The sequence below is a fragment of the Bos grunniens genome, chromosome 26, assembly GCF_055505025.1.
Source record: "Bos grunniens cultivar Pamir isolate PY7600 chromosome 26, Bosgru_T2T1.0, whole genome shotgun sequence".
NCBI lineage: Eukaryota > Metazoa > Chordata > Mammalia > Artiodactyla > Bovidae > Bos > Bos grunniens.
Window position 1 is genome coordinate 31,830,357 of NC_141190.1, and position 17,346 is coordinate 31,847,702.

A 17,346-nucleotide genomic window follows, 5' to 3' on the forward strand; every position below is an offset into this window, starting at 1 on the left:
CTGATTAGAACCAAACACCAGCTTTATGACTTCACGTGAACAAGGAAGACTGCAGGTGGAAACCACCGAGAGTGCTGACTCTATTCAGCTGCAGTTCATGAATCAACATCTCTAACAAATCCATAACACCACTTGGCAATCTAACTGCACTTTCTTGTTTCCAAATTATCTGTTTCATACATGCTCTTTTCTCCTCTTACCCTCCACTGCCATCATGGACTATTCCTTAGCTGATGACTTCACTTCATGGATCACTGAGAAAGCAGAATCAACAAGGAGGAATTTTATCTTCTTTTCCACCACCAAATCCCCTGCTTCACTTGCCTCTGTGCTTACACTGACTCTTTTCTGTTCTCAAGATTCAGAGGCCAATTAGGTGCGTCAGCCTGATTGAATCCCCTCTAGTCTCCTTAGGCACTTGGGACCATAACAGTTCCCTGTCTTTCCTATATCATCAATTTCTCTTTCTCCCTCTCAGATCATTGTCATCATGGAAATAGTCTAGTGTTTCTTCTGTAATGAACAATTAAAAAAAACTTCTTTCAAAGCCCCAGATGGATTTCCTGGTGACTTCTACTAAATATTAAAGGAAGAAATTATGCTAATTCTCTTTCAGAAGATAGTAGGACAGGGAACACAGGGAACACTTCCTAACTCATTCTAAGAGGCCAGCATTACACTAATATTAAAACTGGAAAAAGACATTAAAAGAAAATAAACTATAGTCTAATATCTCTCAATAACATAGATGCAAAGATCCTCAACAAAATATTAGCAAATCCTATCCAACAATGTGTAAAAAGAATTATACACCACAACCAAGTAGAATTTATCCCAGGGATACAAGACTTTCAACTTTGGAAAAATCAGTTAATGTATCCAATCATATCAACAGACTAATGACAAAGAATCACATGGCCATATCAATAGATGCAGAAAAAGTATTTAAATAAAATCCAGACCTATTCATGATAAACACTTTCAGATCAACTATACTTGAATAAAATTAAAATATTAAAAAAGGCGTTCAGTAAATTAGGAATAGGGATGAAATTCAAACTGATAAAGAGTATCTACAAAAAAATCTACAGCTAACAACATACTTAATGGTGAAAATCTTGAAGATTTCCCATTAAGATCTGGTACAAAGCAAGCTTGTCCCCTAAATCATATTGGAAGCCCTTGCTAATGCAATCAGACATGACAAAAAAGCAAAGGAAGAAAAGAAACAACAATAATATATCATTACATACCTATTAGCATGGCCAAAATTCAAATACCAACACCAGCAAATGCTGACAAGGTAGGGATTAGCATGAACTCTCATTCACGGCTGGTGGAAATGCAAACTAGTAAAGCCACTGTAGAAGATAGTGTGGGGTTTCTTAGAAAAATAAACATCTACCATAGGATCCAGCAAATTGTGCTGCTTGTATTTACCTAAAGGGGTTGAAAATGTATGTCCAAACAAGAAACCTACACATAGATATTTATAGTAGCTTTATTCATAATTGGCAAAAAAAGTGGAAGCAACCAAGATACCCTTCAGTAGGTGAATGGATAAATAAAAACTGGTACATCAGTTTTTGGTTGTACCAAAAACTGGTATAACTCATTTATCCAGAAATGGGTTTAGCATTAGAAAGAAGTGAGCTCATCAAAACATGAATAGACCTGGAAGGATCTTGTTACTAAGTGGAAGAAGCCAACCTGAAAAGGCTACATACAATACTATTCCAAAGCAAAACTATGGAGGCAGTAAAAAGATCAGGGGTTTCCATAGTTGGGAAGGGGTGGTGGGGGATGAAGGACAGAGAACACATAGGACTTTTACGGTAAACTCCGTATGATATGATGATAGACATGTCATATACTTGTCCACACCTACAGAAGGTACAACATCAAAAGTGAACGCTACGGTAAACTATGGGCTTTGGACACTTATGATATGTCATTGTATGCTTATCACTTGTAACAAATGCATTACTCTGGCAGTGGGGGAGGGGGGCGGGTGGAGTGTTGAAGATGGGGGAGGCTATGCATGTGAGGGGATAGGTGTATTTGGAAAACCTCTGTACCTTCTTCTTAATTTTATTGTGAATCAAAAATTTCTCTGTAAAAAAGTCATTTAAAAAAACCCCAAACTTCCTTGACCTACATTTTCTGCTAGCTACTGTCTATTTGCTTTCTTTCACAGTACAACTGTTTTGCAACTTGTATTATGAAAACTTTCAGATACATATATATAAAAGAACTACAAAATGAACCTGTGTGTACTCTCCATACATATTTAAAAATTTTAAACTTTTGGTCATATTTTCTTCATTATTTTTTGCTTTAACACTTTAAAGCAAATATCAGACCTTATGACATTTCACTTATAAATATTTTAGTGCATCTCTTAAGTGCATTTTCTTACATAACCATACCTAACAGAATGAACAAAAATTCTTTACTGTCAACTAATATCCGGCTTAGATTCATATTTCCTCAATTATTCCCCAAATAGCTTATGTTGGTTTAGTTGAAAAGCAACCCAAGCAAGTTTCCTACAATGCATTTGATCTTTATCTTTTAAATAGAATTCAGTCTTAAAAAAGCTCAATCTAAAACATATATTGTTTTTCTATGCTATGGTTGGTTGTCCTGTAAAATGCCCCATGCATGTGTGCATGCTAAGTCTCTTCAGTTGGGTCTGACTCTTTGTGACCCTATGGACCATAGCATGCCAGGATCCCCTGTCCTTGGGATTCTCCAGCCCCATGCAGTGTAATTCCTAAGATAACCCCACTTCCTCATCTGCCTTTTTCCCTCCAACTCTCCTGGTTGGGTTTTCTGCTCCCACATCCTGTGACAACAACTCTGTGATGTACATGTTACCACTGCCAACCGGCATGTCTCTTTTCTCACTTTTCTTGGTGTCTCAGCATCATTTGACAGCTGACCTTCCCTGCTTCTTAAAATTCTGTCTTCTCTTGGCCTCTGAGATCCATATTCTATATTTCCTCTCCTTTCAGGCCTAGCTCTTCCTCAGTCTCTCTCTCTTTTTTATTTTTGCTATGACTGACCTCCACATATTGGAGTGGCCACTATTTAGAGCTTCAGCTTGGGTCTCTTCTGCTTCCCTGTGTGCTTACCTAATCTCTTGTTGCTGTTCAGTTTCTCAGTCATGTCTGGCTCTTTGTAACCCCATGAACTGTAGCACACCAGGCTTCCCTGTCCTTGCCACCTCTCAGAGCTTGACTCATGTCCATTGAATCAGTGTTACCATCCAACTATCTCATCCTCTGTCATCCCCTTCTCCTCCTACCTTCAATCCTTCCCAGCATCAGGGTCTTTTCAATGAGTCAGCTCTTTGCATCAGGTGGCCAACATATTGGAGCTTCAGCTTCAGCATCAGTTCTTCCAATGAATATTCAGGACTGATTTCCTTTAGGATGGACTAGTTGGATCTCCTTGCAGTCCAAGGGACTCTCATGAGTCTTCTCCAATACCATAGTTCAAAAGTGTCAATTCTTCAGTGCTCAGCCTTCTTTATGCTCCAACTTTCACATCTGTACATGACTAGTGGAAAAATCATAGCTTTGACTAGACAGAACTTTGTCAGCAAAGTGATGTCTCTGCTTTTTGATACACTGTCTAGGTTTGTCATAACTTTTTCTCCAAGGTGCAAGTTTTAAATATCATGCATACTCAGGGAGATAGTGAAGGACAGGGGAGCCTGGTATGCTGCAGTCCATTGGATTGCAAAGAGTCGGACATGGCTCAGTGACTGAACAACAATGAAAATGCATAGTTAGCTCTCAAATCTATGTCTTCTGGCCTAATTTCTTCAAAGTTAGCAAGTTAAAATTTTACCTTCTTGCCTGAACTTACATTTGAATGTTTAACAAGTATCTCACAATTTAACTTCTCAAAAGCAGAATACATCTTTCCAGCATTCTCTGATCATGAATCCTCCTTTCACCCAGTTCTTTCAAATTTCAGTACTTACTACCATAAACTATCCAATTTCTTAAGCCTTGATTTTAGGAATCATTGTTGGTTTCTCTTTTTTTCCTTAACTCTCACTTTTAATCCTTTAGTAAGATTTATTGACTTCAAAACATACCCCAACCCTGCCCTCCTTTTTCTCTTTCCACAGATACCCCAGCCCTTCTTCTCTAGATTTATCTCTGCATTCTCAATTGGCTTTCCTGCTTCTATTTCTTCTTCCATTCACTCCATCTTTCCAACAACATCTAGGGTAAAAATCTTAAGGATGTAAATGAGAACATGTTATCTTCTTGCTTATCCTCTCACTCCCCGCCCCCATAATGGCTCCTCTGGTGGCTCAGAGGTTAAAGCTCTGCCCGCAATGCGGGAGACCTGGGTTCGATCCCTGGGTCGGGAAGATCCCCTGGAGAAGGAAATGGTAACCCACTCCAGTATTCTTGCCTGGAGAATCCCATGGACGGAGGAGCCTGGTGGGCTACAGTCCACGGGGTTGCAAAGAGTCAGACACGACTGAGTGACTTCACTTTCACTTTCATTACTCTGACCTACTTTTGTATCCTGTATTCTATCATTCTCTTCCCCAGCCAAACTAAGCAGGAATCAGAATATTGGAGAATAGGAAAATCAACTGCATTGGCGAGGGTGGTGAGAGAACTTCACAAGGTTACCATGATGCTTCAGCTAAGCCCCTTCTGATACACACTCTTTAAATTGACAGATGTGTGTATTCATGCAGGGGCACAGATCGTCAACTGCAGGTCACCACAGCAACATCAATCTTTCTCTTTATCCTTTCTTAAAGGCATTGTTTCAAACAGCAAAAAAGACAATGCTCTTGTTCTCTCTTGGCTCCCTGCTGCTGCTGCTGCTGCTAAGTCGCTTCTGTCGTGTCCGACTCTGTGCGACCCCACAGATGGCAGCCCACCAGGCTCCGCCGTCCCTGGGATTTTCCAGGCAAGAACACTGGAGTGGGTTGCCATTGCCTTCTCCTTGGCTCCCAGTTCTCTTCTTCTTCTTCTTTTTTTTTACTGAACTCTTGAACCTGTTATTATGTAATTATGTCATCATTTTGTGTGTTTCTATGTGCGCCTCCTTCTTCTCCATTGGTCTCTAAGCTCTGGGAGAGAGGGTTCATATCCATTCTGAACACCATATGCTTGCAGTGAGTAACTGTGCCTGATACATAAATATTTTTGAATGAAAAAATGCACGAATATCGTCCTGTGTGACTCAATTGATTTCTTTGCTCTTATTGAGAATCCTGTGCCCATGTGTTCTTTAAGAACATGTACAAATCTGAAGTAGATGAAGGGATGGTATGTGTATGCCATATGAGGATCAGCGGAGATCATTTTAGGAGAAAATCTGAGAAAGACTACATCTGCTTTTCCTTTTCTCCTGAGAAAATACGAAGATGTTCTACAAGTGGATAGAAATGTCTATTCCAAATGGTCATAGGCGGCTAAGAGCCAGGAGTTTTTCTGGTTTAAAAAAGTTTTAAACAGTTGTTGTCACTGTTTAAACAGACCTTGGGTTCATTGGAGTCATCAGAATCTGTGGCTAATGACACCCTCTCATGGTTGGTTCATGCCAGGCTCACTGTAGTCCAAATTTTGTGTTCACCTTTCTTTTGCTTTCCTTTCTGTATCAGTCTATTAAATCCTTAGGCATGCATAAAAGCATGTATTTTATTTGATTGGTTTTTAAGTTTATAGAAAGTGTGTCAAACTGCTTCCAATCTTTTGTATTGCCATTCTTTTCAAGGCTGTATTATATTTCATTGAGTGGTTATAGGATGTTTATTCATCTGTTCTTCTGCTAATGGACATTTGGGTCAATAATATTATACAGCTATCCTTTTGAGCTTGTCCTTGGCCTCCAGAATTCAGTGAAGCCAATTTCTTTTAGGTTTCTAGGTAGTGAGAAATGTGCTAGATTCTATGGGAGATGTCAAGAGGTGTAAGAAATGTGACTGTCCTTTGAGGGTTCACACCCTGGAGATAAGAGTCTGAGAGAGCAGAATTTGCTAAATGCTGCAGAGGCACCTCACAGTAGAGTCAGACAGAGGGGAATAAGAGAGATTTTATTTAAAGTTCCAGGCAGTTTGAATGATGGATCAAGGTGAATGTGTATGAACTTGTTTGGTGGGAAAAGGGGACAGTTGAAGAGAGAAAGTATTTCATGAGTGGGAATAATGTAGAGTAGAGGTAGGAAAAGCTACAGAGAATCTGCAAGACAGTGATATCCTCGGGGCAGGTAAGGGAGTGGGGTGGTTGAAGCCTGAGTCACAGGATAGACAGAAGGTGCAGTTCAGGAAGGAGAAGTTTATTAAGGAGGAAGAGAGGTAGGATTTCAACCTTGAAAACTTTACAGGTTGGGAGGAAGAGTTGAGCTTTTATTCCATTTACAGTTGAGAATCACTATAGGGCACAGAGTTGACCACTTTGAAGGCTCTCCAGGTGCATCTGTGTGGTGCTTGAAGGGGGAGGTCTTGATGGGACCATATCCTCTTTGGGACCTCTTACAGTTATGCTAAGACAAGTGTGTATAGTAGCTGGGAGATGCTGTGGATATTTGTTTTGCTTTTAGTTTCTTTTTTTTTTTATTTTTTAATATAAATTTATTTATTTTAATTGGAGGTTAATTACTTTACAATATTGTATTGGTTTTGCCATATATCAACATGAATCTGCTACAGGTATACATGTGTTCCCCATCCTGAACCCCCCTCCCTCCTCCCTCCTCATACCATCCCTCTGGGTCGTCCCAGTGCACCAGCCCCAAGCAACAAGTATCATGCATTGAACTTGGACTGGCAATTCATTTCATATATGATATTACACATATTTCAATGCCATTCTCCCAAATCATTCCACCCTCTCCCTCTCCCACAGAGTCCAAAAGACTGTTCTATACATCTGTGTCTCTTTTGCTGTCTCGCATACAGGGTTATCGTTACCATCTTTCTAAATTCCATATATATTTGTTAGTATACTGTATTGGTGTTTTTTTTTTTTTTTTTCTGGTTTACTTCACTGTGTATAATAGGCTCCAGTTTCATCCACCTCATTAGAACTGATTCAAATGTATTCTTTTTAATGGCTGAGTAATACTCCATTGTGTATATGTACCACAGCTTTCTTATCCATTCATCTGCTGATGGACATCTAGGTTGCTTCCATGTCCTGGCTATTATAAACTGCTGCAATGAACATTGGGGTACACGTGTCTCTTTCCCTTCTGGTTTCCTCGGTGTGTATGCCCAGCAGTGGGATTGCTGGGTCATAAGGCAATTCTATTTCCAGTTTTTTAAGGAATCTCCACACTGTTCTCCATAGTGGCTGTACTAGTTTGCATTCCCACCAACAGTGTAAGAGGGTTCCCTTTTCTCCACACCCTCTCCAGCATTTATTGCTTGTAGCCTTTTGGATAACAGCCATTCTGACTGGCACGAAATGGTACCTTATTGTGGTTTTGCTTTGCATTTCTCTGATAATGAGTGATGTTGAGCATCTTTTCATGTGTTTGTTAGCCATCTGTATGTCTTCTTTGGAGAAATGTCTATTTAGTTCTTTGGCCCATTTTTTCATTAGGTCATTTATTTTTCTGGAATTGAGCTGCAGGAGTTGCTTGTATATTTTTGAGATTAGTTGTTTGTCAGTTGCTTCATTTGCTATTATTTTCTCCTATTCTGAAGGCTGTCTTTTCACCTTGCTTAGAGTTTCCTTTGTCGTGCAGAAGCTTTTAAGTTTAATTAGGTCCCATTTGTTTATTTTTGCTTTTATTTCCAATATCCTGGGAGGTGGGTCATAGAGGATCCTGCTGTGATGTATGTTAGAGAGTGTTTTGCCTATGTTCTCCTCTAGGAGTTTTATAGTTTCTGGTCTTACGTTTAGATCTTTAATCCATTTTGAGTTTATTTTTGTGTATGGTGTTAGAAAGTGTTCTGGTTTCATTCTTTTACAAGTGGTTGACCAGTTTTCCCAGCACCACTTGTTAAAGAGATTGTCTTTAATCCATTGTATATTCTTGCCTCCTTTGTCAAAGATAAGATGTCTATAGGTGCATGGATTTATCTCTGGGCTTTCTATTTTGTTCCATTGATCTATATTTCTGTCTTTGTGCCAGTACCATACTGTCTTGATGACTGTGGCTTTGTAGTAGAGCCTGAAGTCAGGCAGGTTGATTCCTCCAGTTCCATTCTTCTTTCTCAAGATTGCTTTGGCTATTCGAGGTTTTTTGTATTTCCATACAAATTGTGAAATTATTTGTTCTAGCTCTGTGAAAAATACCGTTGGTAGCTTGATAGGGATTGCATTGAATCTATAGATTGCTTTGGGTAGTATACTCATTTTCACTATATTGATTCTTCCGATCCATGAACATGGTATATTTCTCCATGTATTAGTGTCCTCTTTGATTTCTTTCACCAGTGTTTTATAGTTTTCTATATATATACATCTTTAGTTTCTTTAGGTAGATATATTCCTAAGTATTTTATTCTTTTCATTGCAATGGTGAATGGAATTGTTTCCTTAATTTCTCTTTCTATTTTCTCATTATTAGTGTATAGGAATGCAAGGGATTTCTGTGTGTTGATTTTTTATCCTCCAACTTTACTATATTCATTGATTAGCTCCAGTAATTTTCTGGTGGAGTCTTTGGGGTTTTCTACGTAGAGGATCATGTCATCTGCAAACAGTGAGAGTTTTATTTCTTCTTTTCCAATTTGGATTCCTTTTATTTTTTTTTTTCTGCTCTGACTGCTGTGGCCAAAACTTCCCAAACTATGTTGAATAGTAGTGGTGAAAGTGGGCACCCTTGTCTTATTCCTGACTTTAGGGGAAATGCCTTCAATTTTTCACCATTTAGGATAATGTTTGCTGTGGGTTTGTCATCACAGGAATGCAAGGATTCTTCAATATCCGCAAATCAATCAATGTAATACACCACATTAACAAATTTAAAAATAAAAGTCATATGATTATCTCAATAGTTGCAGAGAAAGTCTTTGACAAAATTCAACATCCATTTATGATAAAAAACTCTCCAGAAAGCAGGAATAGAAGGAACATACCTCAACATAATAAATGCTTTTAGTTTCTTTACCCAAGTATCTTCCTTGATACTTTCTATAGAATTTGCTGGTCTGCTAGGTGGCCAGTCTTTGTAGAAAGAGACAATGATTTTTGAATGTTCTACATTAAGTCTAACACAAGGTTTTTTTCTCTTAAAATACTGCACATCTTAGCATGCCTTGTTTTTAAAAAAATTTTATTCATTTATTTTTGGCTGTGCTGGGTTGTCATTGCTGCATGGGGTTTTCTCTAGTTGCAGATGGTAGGGGCTAATCTTGAGTTGCAGTGCTCGGGCTTGTCACTGTGGCTTCTCTTGTTGTGGACCATGGGCTCTAGGGTGAGCAGGCATCAGTAGTCATGGGCTCAGTAGGTGTGGCTCCTGGGCTCCAGAAAAGAGGCTCATTAGTTGCAGTACTTGGACTTAGTTGTCCCGCGGCATGTGGCTTCTTCCCAGATCAGGGATTGAACTCATGTCTCCTGCATTGGCAGATGGATTCTTTACCACTGAGCCATCAGGAAAGCCCCTTACAATGTCTTTTATCAATATATTTTCCCATTTCATTTAGGTTATGCTTTCCAATTTCTCTATCTTTTTATGTTCTTTCTCAAGAGTTTCTCAAGCATAATACAAAAGCTTTTATATACACATATTTGGTATGTATAATATATATATTAGAAAATTTGTGAATTTTTGCCTAACTAAAAAAAAAAAAAAATTTCCCTAAAAAACATGATGCTGTTAAAGTGGTGCACTCAGTATGCCAGCAAATTTGGAAAGCTCAGCAGTGGCCCCAGGACTGGAAAAGGTCAGTTCTCATTCCAATCCCAAAGAAAGGCAATGCCAAAGAATGTTCAAACTACTGCACACTTGCACTCATTGCACACGCTAGCAAAGTAATGCTCAAAATTCTCCAAGTCAGGCTTCAACAGTACATGAACCATGAACTTCCACATGTTCAAGCTGGATTTTGAAAAGGCAGAGGAACCAGAGATCAAATTGCCAAAATCCACTGGATCATTGAAAAAGTCAAAGAGTTCCGGAAAAATACCTACTTCTGCTTTATTGACTACGCCAAAGCCTTTGACTGTGTGGATCACAACACACTGTGGAAAATTCTGAAAGAGATGAGAATACTTACTTGCTTCCTGAGAAATCTGTATGCAGGTCAAGAAGCAACAGTTAGAACTGGACATGGAACAACAGACTGGTTCCAAATCGGGAAAGGAGTACGTCAAGGCTGTATACTGTTACCCTGCTTATTTAACATATATGCAGAGTACATCATGAGAAATGCTGGGCTGGATGAAGCACAAGCTGGAATCAAGATTGCCAGGAGAAATATCAATAACCTCAGATATGCAGATGACACCACCCTTATGGCAGAAAGTGAAGAAGAACTAAAGAGCCTCTTGATGAATGTGAAAGAAGAGAGTGAAAAAGTTGGCTTAAAGCTTAACATTCAGAAAATGAAGATCATGGCATCTGTTCCCATCACTTCATGGCAAATAGATGGGGAAACAGTGGAAACAGTGAGAGGCTTTATTTTCTTGAGCTCCAAAATCACTGCAGATGGTGACTGAAAGCATGGAATTAAAAGACACTTGCTCCTTGGAAAATAAGCTATAACCAACCTGACAGCATATTAAAAAACAGAGGCATTATTTTGCCAACAAAGTTCCATCTAGGCAAAGCTATGGTTTTTCCAGTGGTCATATATGGATGTGAGAGTTGGACCATAAAGAAAGCTAACCGCTGAAGAATTGATGCTTTTGAACTGTGGTGTTGGAGAAGACTCTTGAGAGTCCCTTGGACTTCAAGGAGATCCAACCAGTCCATCCTAAAGGAGATCAGTCTTGGGTGCTCATTGGAAGGACCGATGCTGAAGCTGAAACTCCAATACTTTGGCCACCTGATGGGAAGAACTGACTCATTGGAAAAGACTCTGACGCTGGGAAGATTGAAGGTGGGAGAAGAAGGGAATGACAGAGGATGAGATGGTTGGCTGGCATCAGTGATACAATGGCCATGAGTTTGAATAGGCTCCAGGAGTTGGTGATGGACAGGGAAGCCTGGCATGCTGCAGTCCATGGGGTCATGAAGAGTCAGACATGACTGATCAACTGAACTGAAGGAGAAGGGTAGATTTGCTCTCTTGTTTATTTTAAAGATCTCTTTTCTGGAAGTTCAGTTTAGTTCAGTCAAATCAAACTCTCATTAAAGATACTTGAGTGGAAAGCTCACTCCCAGGACAGAGCCTGCAAAGGGGAACCCTTGATCCCCTAATTGTCTAGATTTCAACTCTAAAGTGTTTATTTCTGTATTGGAATATGAGCATGTTCCTTTAAGAAGAGGGTCAGGCATAGAACACTGAAAAGCTCAAATAAGTGACTGAACCAGAATCACCATGAAATCAGGTCATTAAGTCACTGTGACACCACAGCAGGCCAGAAGCAGCAATTTTGTAAATTAATACCTGGAGTTGAGCTGAGATGGGTTAAAAGCATTGATGTGATCTGATCTAACGTGGGAAAATGAAGTCGTGTTCAGGACTTCAGGAAGAAGTAAGACCTCTAGACTCAAAATCATCCTAGGGGCAGGCATGGGTCTGACATGTTTCTCACAGGTGTTAGGTGGATGTTGGCTAGTTCTTTTGGCTTAATGGATGAAAGGATTCATCCATTCCTCCTCATTCATTCATTCATCCTCTCCTTCAAGGGAGAAGGCTAGAAATTTTCTAGTTATGAGAAGGCATGTGTTTAAAAGTACAGAATTGAAAGGCATCTATATCTGGGTGTGCTGTGGATGGTGGGTGTCCCTGGGTATTTTGTATAAATGCTCCATGCCTCAGTCTCCTATCCCCAAGGAAAGGAGAAACATGCTGACCTCGCAAGTCTTAATGCTATAAAGTTTTATTTATTTTTCGCCCCTTGTAAATATAAGCTTCACAAGGACAGGGACTTGGAGTGATTTATGCAGTGTTGTATCACCACAGCCCAGAACAATTTAACATTGCCTATAGTTATGTTGAATGAATAAATAAATGTATAAATAGGGTTATCACAACAAACTGTGGAAAATTCTTAGAGAGATGAGAATGCCAAACCACCTGACCTGCTTCCTGAGAAATCTGTATTCAGGCCAAGAGGCAACAGTTATAACCAGACATGGAACAACAGACTGGTTCCAAATTGGGAAAGTAATATGTCAAGGCTGTGTTTTGTCACCCTGCTTATTTAACTTGTATGCAGAGTACATCATGAAAAATGCTGGATGGATGAAGCTCAAGCTGGAATCAAGTTTGCCAGGAGAAAAGCCAGGAGAAATATGAATAATCATATATATGGAATTTAGAAAGATGGTAACGATAACCCTGTATACGAGACAGCAAAAGAGACACTGACGTATAGAACAGTCTTATGGACTCTGTGGGAGAGGGAGAGGGTGGGAAGATTTGGGAGAATGGCATTGAAACATGTAAAATATCATGTATGAAAAGAGATGCCAGTCCAGGTTCAATGCACGATACTGGAGGCTTGGGGCTGGTGCACTGGGACGACCCAGAGGGATGGTGTGGGGAGGGAGGAGGGAGGGGGGGTTCAGGATGGGGAACACATGTATACCCGTGGTGGATTCATTTTGATGTTTGGCAGAACTAATACAATTATGTAAAGTTTGAGAACAGAATAAAATTAATTAAAAAAAATATGAATAATCTCAGATATGCAGATGACACCACCCTTATGGCAGAAAGTGAAGAAGAACTAAAGAACCACTTGATGAAAATGAGAAAAGAAAGCAAAACAGTTGGCTTAAAACTCAACATTCAGAACACTAAGGTCATGGCATCTGGTCCCATCACTTCATGGCAAATAGATGGGGAAACAATGGAAACAGTGACAGACTTTATTTTTTTGGACTCCCAAATCACTGCAGACGGTGACTGCAGCCATGAAATTAAAAGACGCTTGCTCCTTGGAAGAAAAGCTATGACCAACCTAGACAGCATATTAAAAAGCAGAGACATTACTTTGCCAACAAAGGTCTGTCTAGTCAAAGCAATGGTTTTTCCAATATTCATGTATGTATGTGAGAGTTGGTCTATAAAGAAAGCTGAGCACCGAAGAATTGATGCTTTTGAACTGTGGTGTTGGGAAAGACTCTTGAGAGTCCCTTGGACTGCAAGGAGATCCAACATGTCCATCCTAAAGGAGATCAATCCTGAGTATTCATTGGAAGGACTGATGCTGAAGCTTAAACTCCAATACTTTGGCCCCCTGATACGAAGAACTGACTCTTTTGAGAAGACCCTGATTCTGGGAAAGATTGAAGGCATGAGGAGTAGGGAATGACAGAGAATGAGATGGTTAGTGGGCATCACCGACTCAATGGACGTGAGTTTGAGTAGGCTCCAGGAGTTGGTGATGGACAGGGGAGCCTGGCGTCGCATGGGATTGCAAAGATTGGACCCTACTGAGTGACTGAACTGAACTGATAAATAGGATTGTTCTTTGGGCTCAATGAGCCCACTTTAAAGTGTCTACATACAAAGGTCCAAAAAATTTATTGGACTAAATGTCTGTGCCCACTTCTTTCTTTTCAACTGGGGAAGGGGCACAGATTGTGGCTAAATACTGGAGGAGGAGATCCATATTTGCACTTCTTAATGGTAACTATGAATTCTCTGATCAGAAGTGAGGACAGGGACCCAATATTTTCTAGCATCATTTAGGGAGATACATATTTCTATTTCTCTTGAATCCCATTCACTCATAGCCTGGTCATCTTTTTCTTACATACTCTGTTTAGTCCTGCTCCTTACTTTTGCTCTGACTCTGCATCCAACTAAGAATCATTTACCTTCTATCTGGCCTCCCAGGTCCTACCTAACCCTCTGGCAGGGCCCATTTCAATCTCATCCCCTCTGTGAGGTCCTGCCTGCTACTTCCCACCTCTGGCAGATTTCCTTGACTTATTTTGTTCTTTTGGCATACATTCAGTGCAGACCATACACTTCCTGGATCCTTCAGGGCAGAGCAGCACAGGCCATGAGGACATAGGTCTGATCTACTTGGACTGGAGATTCTTCTATTGACTTTTGTTGTTATTCAGTCACTCAGTCATGTCCAACTCTTTGTGACCCATGAACTGGAGAACACCAGACTTCCCTGTCCTTTACTATCTCCTGGAGTTTGCTCAAACTCATATCCATTGAGTTGGTGATGATATCCAACCATCTCATCCTCTGTCACCCACTTCTCCTCCTGCCCTCAGTCTTTCCCAGCATCAGGGTCTTTTCCAGTGAGTCAGCTCTTTGCGTCAGGTGGCCAAAATATTGGAGCTTCAGCATCAGTCTTTCCAGTGAATGTTCAGGGTTGATTTCCTTTAGGATTGACTGGTCTTTTGACTAACATGTTTCAAATTCCTACCAAATGCCTAGCTCAGTGCAAAGTGCTGGAATAGACACTAACAATGTGTTAGGAACAACTTCGAAAAGACCAAACACAATGAGAACTCTGCTGCTCTAGGTTTTGGCTTAAAAGAAGAGGGGGACCTTCAAGTCCTAGAGATTTAGCCCTTATTATCTGGATCTGTATGCATCTTCCTTTTTCTATTGCAAAAGCTTTAGTAATACAATAGTCCAGACAGGTTGTGAGATTTCCCTGCACACATGCTGAGGAGCTTCTGCCTGCTGGTATGGTCAGAGTATATTGCAGTGTGATGGGAAATGGGGATTTTACTTGAATCTTGTGGACTTCATGAATTTTCTAATAGAATAATCATAGTCAGTTCTTTTCAAAGTAGTGTGAATTTTTCGAAGTAAGAGTTACATAGAACCTTGGTATATAAATGGATAAAGAGTGAGCAGCTCCAGAGAGTGTATGTTCTAGGAAAGGTTGGAGATATCAGAGTCCTGACTCTTCATCCTCCTTTTTCTTTCAGAATTTTGTTAATGTCCTTTCATAAAATTTAGAGGTCATGATCCATAGTGGAAAATGTAAGATTTAAAAAGTCTTCAAGGCCAGGTGGTGGGTTGTTATTATTTTTCTAGATGACTTCTAGTTGAGCTATTTCAAATCCTGGAAGATGATGCTGTGAAAGTGCTGCACTCAATATGCCAGCAAATTTGGAAAACTCAGCAGTGGCCACAGGACTGGAAAAGGTCAGTTTGCATTCCACTCCCAAAGAAAGGCAATGCCAAAGAATGCTCAAACTACTGCACAATTGCACTCATCTCACACACTAGTGAAGTAATGCTTAAAATTCTCCAAGCCAGGCTTCAGCAATACACGAACTGTGAACTTCCAGATGTTCAAGCTGGTTTTAGAAAAGGCAGAGGAACCAGAGATCAAATTGCCAACATCTGCTGGATCATCAAAAAAGCAAGAGAGTTCCAGAAAAACATTTATTTCTGCTTTATTGACTATGCCAAAGCCTTGGACTGTGTGGATCACAATAAACTGTGGAAAGTTCTGAAAGAAATGGGAACACCAGACCACCTGATCTGCCTCTTGAGAAACCTATATACAGGTCAGGAAGCAACAGTTAGAACTGGATGTGGAACAACAGACTGGTTCCAAATAGGAAAGGGAGTACATCAAGGCTATATATTGTCACCCTGCTTATTTAACTTATATGCAGGGTACATCATGAGAAATGCTGGGCTGGAAGATGCACAAGCTGGAATCAAGATTGCCAGGAGAAATATCAATAACCTCAGATATGCAGATGATACCACCCTTATGGCAGAAAGTGAAGAGGAACTAAAAAGCCTCTTGATGAAAGTGGAAGAGGAGAGTGAAAAAGTTGGCTTAAAGCTCAACATTCAGAAAACTAAGATCATGGCATCTGGTCCCATCACTTCATGGGAAATAGATGGGGAAACAGTGGAAACAGTGTCAGACTTTATTTTTTGGGGGGGCTCCAAAATCACTGCAGATGGTGACTGTAGCCATGAAATTAAAAGACACTTGCTCCTTGGAAGGAAAGTTATGACCAACCTAGACAGCATATTCAAAAGCAGAGACATTACTTTGCCAACAAAGGTCCGTCTAGTCAAGGCTATGGTTTTTCCATTGGTCATGTATGGATGTGAGAGTTGGACTGTGAAGAAAGCTGAGCACTGAAGAATTGATGCTTTTGAACTGTGGTGTTGGAGAAGACTCTTGAGAGTCCCTTGGACTGCAAGGAGATCCAACCAGTCCATTCTAAAGGAGATCAGCCCTGGATGTTCTTTGGAAGGAATGATGCTAAAGCTGAAACTCCAGTACTTTGGCCACCTCATGTGAAGAGTTGACTCATTGGAAAAGAGTCTGATGCTGGGAGGAATTGGGGGCAGGAGGAGAAAGGGACAACAGAGGATGAGATGGCTGGATGGCATCACCGACTCGATGGACATGAGTTTGAGTGAACTCCGGGAGTTGGTGAAGGACAGGGAGGCCTGGCGTGCTGCAAATCATGGTGTCACAAAGAGCTGGACACGACTGAGCGACTGAACTGAACTGAACTGAACAATCCCTTCAGGGAAAAAGAAACTCACACTGAGTGAACTCTTTTCTTATGCCCATTCCTTTGTACACTATTTCATTATGTCTTCATGCTTACTCTAGGAAGTTGGTTTTGATATACCCATTTCACAGATGAAGAAAATGAACCAAGAGAGATTCAGGATTTTGCCCACGATTACCTATGTTTTAATGGTTTGAGCCAAGATTCAAACCCAGTATTTCTATTTAAAAAAAAATATTATTTATTGATTTGGCTGTGCCAGCCTGTAGTTGCAGCATTTGGGATCTAGTTCTCTGACTAGGGATTGAACCTGGACCATCTACATTGACAGTGTGGAGTCTTACCCACTGGAATAGAATACCAGGGAAGTCCCAAATCCAGGTCTTTCTGACTTCGGCATCAGAGCTTGTCATCACCTCCACCCTAGCACTCTATTTCTCCTGGAATGGTCAGTGGCAAAGCTACTCTCAAGAGCATGGAAGACAGAGGACATTTTTAAGATCACAACCCTTCCTATTAGTCTCTTTTGTTCCTTGGTCTGTGCCAAAAATGAAGGCCAATATTTTTGGTAAAGAACAAGTCTATTGTCACACACACACACACACACACACACACACACACACACACACGGTGAGTAGGACACTGGTTGGGGTGGGGGATGGATGGAACAGGAAAGAGGGAAAGAGAGAAAAGAAGGCTCCAGGACTTGTCTAAGGTTAAAAGATCAGCATCGAAGGATATTAGATTTCCTACTTCAAAAATTTG

The 17,346-nt window shown here is 40.3% G+C and overlaps 1 protein-coding gene and 1 long non-coding RNA gene across 10 annotated transcripts in view; one reads left to right on the forward strand and one right to left on the reverse strand.

Annotated features, from left to right (window-relative positions):
* The window catches only part of LOC147344332 (uncharacterized), a 92,647-nt gene that overhangs the window by 72,630 nt on the left and 2,671 nt on the right, over positions 1–17,346 (forward strand). The gene's annotated exons all lie outside the window — the stretch shown is intronic.
* LOC147344333 (uncharacterized) overlaps positions 1–17,346 on the reverse strand; it is a 492,915-nt gene that overhangs the window by 20,138 nt on the left and 455,431 nt on the right. For 2 of the 5 annotated variants that reach the window (XR_015155771.1, XR_015155758.1), the window contains one exon: positions 9,297–9,453. The exons of the other annotated variants lie outside the window; for them this stretch is intronic. The gene's annotated coding sequence lies outside the window, so the exon portion shown is untranslated. Of the gene's footprint in view, positions 1–9,296; positions 9,454–17,346 lie in introns of those variants that run through there. 5 annotated transcript variants of the gene reach the window in all.